Genomic DNA, 6,079 nt, shown 5'->3' on the forward strand with positions numbered 1-6,079 from the left:
CTAAAAGCCTAGTGAAATTACATCTCAGCCCCTTGTGACCAAACAAAAAAACAGAAGCCATTTTTATGAATATAGCCCTAGTAAATCGTCTGAGTCGTCTGAGATGTTGGAAGTCGTCTGGACGACTGAAGTGTAAGTCGTCTGGTACCGGTTTATTTTAAAAATAATTTATAAATCTTGTAAAAAAATATTTTGATGCGTGAAAAATAAAAATCAAGTAATTATAAACAGTTTTAAGTGATATAAATTAAGATATGATAAAATTGATTTGTTTTGAAGATAGATGAGTGGAAGTAGTGAATCATGAAATACTTTGGTTTAGGAGTTTGGCAAACATATGTTGTAGTATTGTATGTATTGTTAGGGTTAGATTTTGGAAAACTAAAATGTTTTTTTCAAAAATTAGTTTTCACCTATATGTGTTTATTTATGTGTATAGTAAACACTTTTCAAGTTTGATTTGGTTTTATGAAGTGTTTAATTAGATAATTAAGTTTAGGGGTTATGTTTAGGGTGTGGACGACTTATATTTCAGTCGTCTGTTGAATAATTTACTCGGACGACTTACATTTCAGTCGTCTGGTGAAGAAATTAAAACAGACGACTTACATGTAAGTCGTCCAGAAGAGTTTAATATTTTTAGCGGGAAATTAAATATTTTTAGCGGGAAACTAAAATAGAAGACTTTCCAGACGACTTACAAGTAAGTCGTCTGGTTTAAATTATTTAAGCGGGAAAATAATTTTTTTAAAAAATTTTAGGCGGGAATATTTGGACGACTTACATGTAAGTCGTCTGTTTTAATTTCTTCACCAGACGACTGAAATATAAGTCGTCCACACCCTAAACATAACCCCTAAACTTAATTATCTAATTAAAGACTTCATAAAATCAAATCAAACTTGAAAAGTGTTTACTATACACATAAATAAACACATATAGGTGAAAACTAATTTTTGAAAAAAACATTTTAGTTTTCCAAAATCTAACCCTAACAATACATACAATACTACAACATATGTTTGCCAAACTCCTAAACCAAAGTATTTCATGATTCACTACTTCCACTCATCTATCTTCAAAACAAATCAATTTTATCATATCTTAATTTATATCACTTAAAACTGTTTATAATTACTTGATTTTTATTTTTCACGCATCAAAATATTTTTTTACAAGATTTATAAATTATTTTTAAAATAAACCGGTACCAGACGACTTACACTTTAGTCGTCCAGACGACTTCCAACATCTCAGACGACTCAGACGATTTACTAGGGCTATATTCGTAAAAATAGCTTCTGTTTTTTTGTTTGGTCACAAGGGGCTGAGCTGTAATTTCACTAGGCTTTTACGTTAGTTTTGCATTTGATTCAAGTTTGGGTATAGGTTTGGGGTTAAAATCAAGTTGTGGGTTAGTTTTGGCAAAAACCCCAAGGTTAAAATTCTAAATATAATTTTTATTTAAACACCCAATAACAAAAAAAAATACAAAAATAAAAAAATGTATTTTTAATGTCGAGCATTAGTTTTAACCTTTATAAGGGTTATATTTTTATGGTACATGACCAATTGTATAAGGGTTTTTTCGTATTACACATTTGTTGCCACATATAAGGGTTTATATTTTTATTTAAACACCCAATAACAAAAATAACAACACTATATTTTTATAATTTTTTGTTGCTATATACATAGTTCCTTAATGACTTAAAGTGGTTATTCCTTTAAAATAGGACTTTAAAATATATTTATTTAGATGCATTTATATAACTTGGGCAGTTATATAAAAATTAGTTTTTTCAATTGGACATAACTTTTTTTTATCAATCGGTCTGTTTTAATGGAACAGAAAATAATCGAGTATAGTTGCAATTTTGTTTAATAATCAATACTATTAGTCTTCTTCTATTAAAATTCAATTAGCCATAAACCTAAATGTGGTAAATAAAGCAATATAAATTTATATGGCCCATTGCAATCAGACCAAATGTAACAAATCAGTTGATTTTAAACACAAAATCGAGGCCCATGGCCCAATTTTAAAATCATAAACCGACAAAAACTCCTTTGTGTTGTCTTTTTGTGTTGGAAGAAAACGTAACTGTTTATTATACAAAGAGAATGTGTTATTGATTTAATTAAAGTATATACAATTATAATAAAAAAAAATCAGTTTGACATAACTTTTATCAACTAGTCGTGTTCCTAATTTAATAGTAGTGATACAAAAACACTAATATTTCTCTCACTATGCCTATCATCATCTCACGTCTGAAACTGTTAGTTTTCTCTTTAATACATGGGTAGCAGCACTGTGAGTTAAATCAAAAGAAAAAGAAAGAAAATAAAGACATGGAAGAAAAGCATTTCCTTCCTAGAAAAACAGAGTTTTTGATAAAAGCTAAACGTTTTTTCACTATTTCACTATGAAATGATTACACTGTTGAACTGTTTTTCTATTGTACGATAGGTTTTACATCAAAAAATAGATTAAAAACATTACCCAATATACTATAATAAGCAATTTGATACTTTTTCTTTAAAGTTTTAACGTTTTAAATATTCATATAAAAAATGTAGAGTTTTTTTTTTTGTAAAGATATTATTACCAGTTTTAGATTTTTGACAGAAATACAATAAGAACAAGAAACAGAAAAAAAAAATAAAAACTAGACAGCAACTCAATCTAATCTAAGCAGGGACATACACAACAAGCAATAAACGCTATCAAGAGGCTTCTACCAATCCACAAATCGCTTGCCGCAAAAGAAAGAGTTAAAGTTATAACGAGAGCTGGAACCGGGAAATATTAACTTCCCCGATAATCCACTCTTTAAGAATTAACTCAACCAAGAACAGCTCGTTGATGACATATTAAGCATCCACCCACAAGAACAGACAATCACGCCAGAGGACTAGCACACCCGCATCAACAAGACGAGCGTTATTCAGACCCGATAGCCTCCCTGGATCGCCACACGCGAAGGACCTACACCAAGAAGACAGAGATAGAAGGCACCATCTAGCATAGGCAGGGATGAGGTGGCCCAAGAACTCGCCTCTTAAACCAACCAGCTCAGCACGCGACGCCACCAAGAAGGAGAGGCGTGGTTGACAAGACCAACTCCTAACCTTCTCTCGCACACCCACAACGGAGAACCCGCAGCGGACCTAACCGGCTTGGACCAAACGCATCCAAAGAAGAACTATCCAAGCTTACTCTATAAACCAGCAACAAGAAATCGGGCCAGAGAAAACCGCAAAAACCAACTCGGACTGAGCTCAAAGGACCTACAAAAGCGATAAGAGAGGCAGCACAGCCGCCGCTGTCAAGGGACAGACACGGCTCCTGGGAAATGCTAACCTTCCGCACAGTACCACCACGAAGACGCCAAGTTCACAGACCACACGAACCCGAAACCTCCAATGCCGCGCGCCCTCTGCGAGAACCGAAGAAGGGTAATCGAAGACTGTCCAAAAGCTGAGACTTGTGGTACCGGAGACAGCTACACCAATAAACACGAGCTCGAAACCCCTGAAGCTTGTCGAAAAAGCTCCGGAGGCGATGTCCGAACAGATACTAGGAAGCTAAAACCAGACGAAAGGGAACCCATGACATTGCACGAGCTGCCATAGACGACAGCTTCGATCCGCAACATCACAAGCCTCCACGCGCCACCACCGAAAGACCCAACACACGCTGGCGTCGACGGCTAAGAACGAACTCGAGCAAGCAAATAACTCCGAGACTCTCCTGATTTCGAGAAGGAGGAGGCTATTCGCCGAGACACCAAGACAAACCCACCAACCACCACTCTACTCCACTCCACGGTACACCGACGACGTAGATTTGTGAATCCACTGCCCGGATCTGAACCAAGAGTCTGGTCTCTTCTAACGGGTCAAAGACAAAACACCCCCTAGCAAACCCTAAACGCTGACTCCACCAACCGCGAACCACTCCACCTCCGTGCAGAGCCTCCAAAACCATCAGAAAACGAACCGGATTCGAACCTCCCCGCGAGCGAAGTCTAAGCCGATGAACTCTCCAGAGATAGAGATAGAGAACTCAAGCAAGATGGAGGTGGTGGTGAAGCAAAGAGAAAACAAAAGAAAAGGGAGAGGGATGACTCCTCCGGCGCCAGAACGCGCTCGCACGCTCGGCCGGACGCCGGAGAGATATCAAATTTTTTTATTAAAGACGGCGCTCTTTTGTTTTGGGAGAGAAAGAGTCGCGAGGACTGTTTAGTGTAAAAACTGTAGAGGGTTAAACTTTTTATAGTGACTGGCCTCACCCCGAAGGGCACCCGCACAAAAATCCTTAAGGCGTACCCGAGAAATCTTAGTAGGCCTTAGGCCTAGACCATCTGCGAGTACAAAATTTTTGTAAGGCAGAGTACCACCCTGCTGTCCCCGAGTATCGAACATGTGACCTCGGGTAGTCATGTGTGAGAAACATTCTTGTACTGCCACTAGGCCACCAAAGAGTTCTCAAAAACTGTAGAAGATTAAAATTTTTATAGTGACTGGCCCCACCCCGAAGGGCACCCGCACAGAAATCCTTAAGGCGTATCCTTAAACTGTAAAGGGTTAAACTTTTTAGCGTTGAAGATGAACGTGAAGACTCGAAGATTGCAAAATCAATGCTGCCACGGAATGGTGGGAGATAAAATCAACAAAGGTATATATTAGCAGTTACATGTTTATATATTACTTCAGTCTTTCCAATACATAATGTTTTCTCTCAAACGTTTGATATATCAAAATACATAATAATAAGGGAATTATTTTTCAGTCTACTGCATCCTCTTAAATGCCAAAAATGATAGGTAGCAAGACAATCATTTGGTTTCTCCGTAGCGTCGTTTCCTTTTTCTCACAATCTCTTCGAGAATCCGAGGAACATCGTGTGTGGACTTCTCCGGACAGTGGGCAAGAGCTGTGCCGCAAAAATAATGCTTGTTCTTGGTGATTGCTTACGAGCAAACCCAATAGATATACTTAACTGCTAGACGGTTAATATATTTAATATCCTAACAATTCATTAGACTGCTAACAATTTTAATAGCATATAAAAATTTATTATGTTCATGTATCTTTGAATAATATTGTGGCATTTGTTAGCATGTTTTGTGACATTGTTAACATGTCAACTTATCTAGTAACATATAACATTGTTAGTATGTCTTGGCATTAATTCTTGACATACTCTTTTGGAGTATTGAATTATGTTCCATCTGTGACAAAAAAATTCAAAGATACATGAACATAATAATTTTTTATGTCTGCGTATGCGCTTTAAGTGCTTTAAGTATCAAGGTTCTACTACACCTTGTAATGATAACATAACAAGGTAACGATTAACCTTCCCTTCTCACTGTGCTCTTCAACATCCCTTTAATAACTTTTGTGATCAAGATTCTTTCTTTTCTTGTCCATATCAAAATATTGAGCATGTGATGGTTCTATCTCTGAAGGGTTTCATTGCTTTTCAATTTTGGAGCAGAGGAGTTTCAACGAGCTTCTTCTTATCATGTTTTTTTGTTGCCAAGGATGTTTGGCTTCCTGTGATATATGTGAAGATCTTCGGAAGTAAAACATGCATCTTTTGGAACATGAGTTTTGCCATTTCAAACTAAAGACAGTCAATTGTTCAAATAGCCATATAACAAAAACATTAAAAACCAGCTAAAAACATTGAGTGTCCGGTTATCTCGGAGGATAACCTTGCTAACTTATGATTGATGTTCTCAAAAAGTTTAACCATTCACCGATCGTTCATGGACTATATTAAATTATATATTTTTATAAAATAAAATATTCTTCAAGTGTCCAAATAGCCGGTAAACATAGCTATTGTTAGCAAATAACTGTTTATATATATTGTTAACCGGCTAAACAAACGAATGTTATCCGGCTAAACTAACAAATATATTGCATAAAAAATATTTGATCTGAATACGTTAAATATATTTGTTAGCTGGCTAAAGAAACGAATGTTAGCTGGCTAAACAAACAAATACGTAAACATATATATGTTAGCCAGCTAAACTAACAAATATACTGCGTGAAAATA

The sequence above is a fragment of the Brassica oleracea genome, chromosome C6, assembly GCF_000695525.1.
Source record: "Brassica oleracea var. oleracea cultivar TO1000 chromosome C6, BOL, whole genome shotgun sequence".
NCBI lineage: Eukaryota > Viridiplantae > Streptophyta > Magnoliopsida > Brassicales > Brassicaceae > Brassica > Brassica oleracea.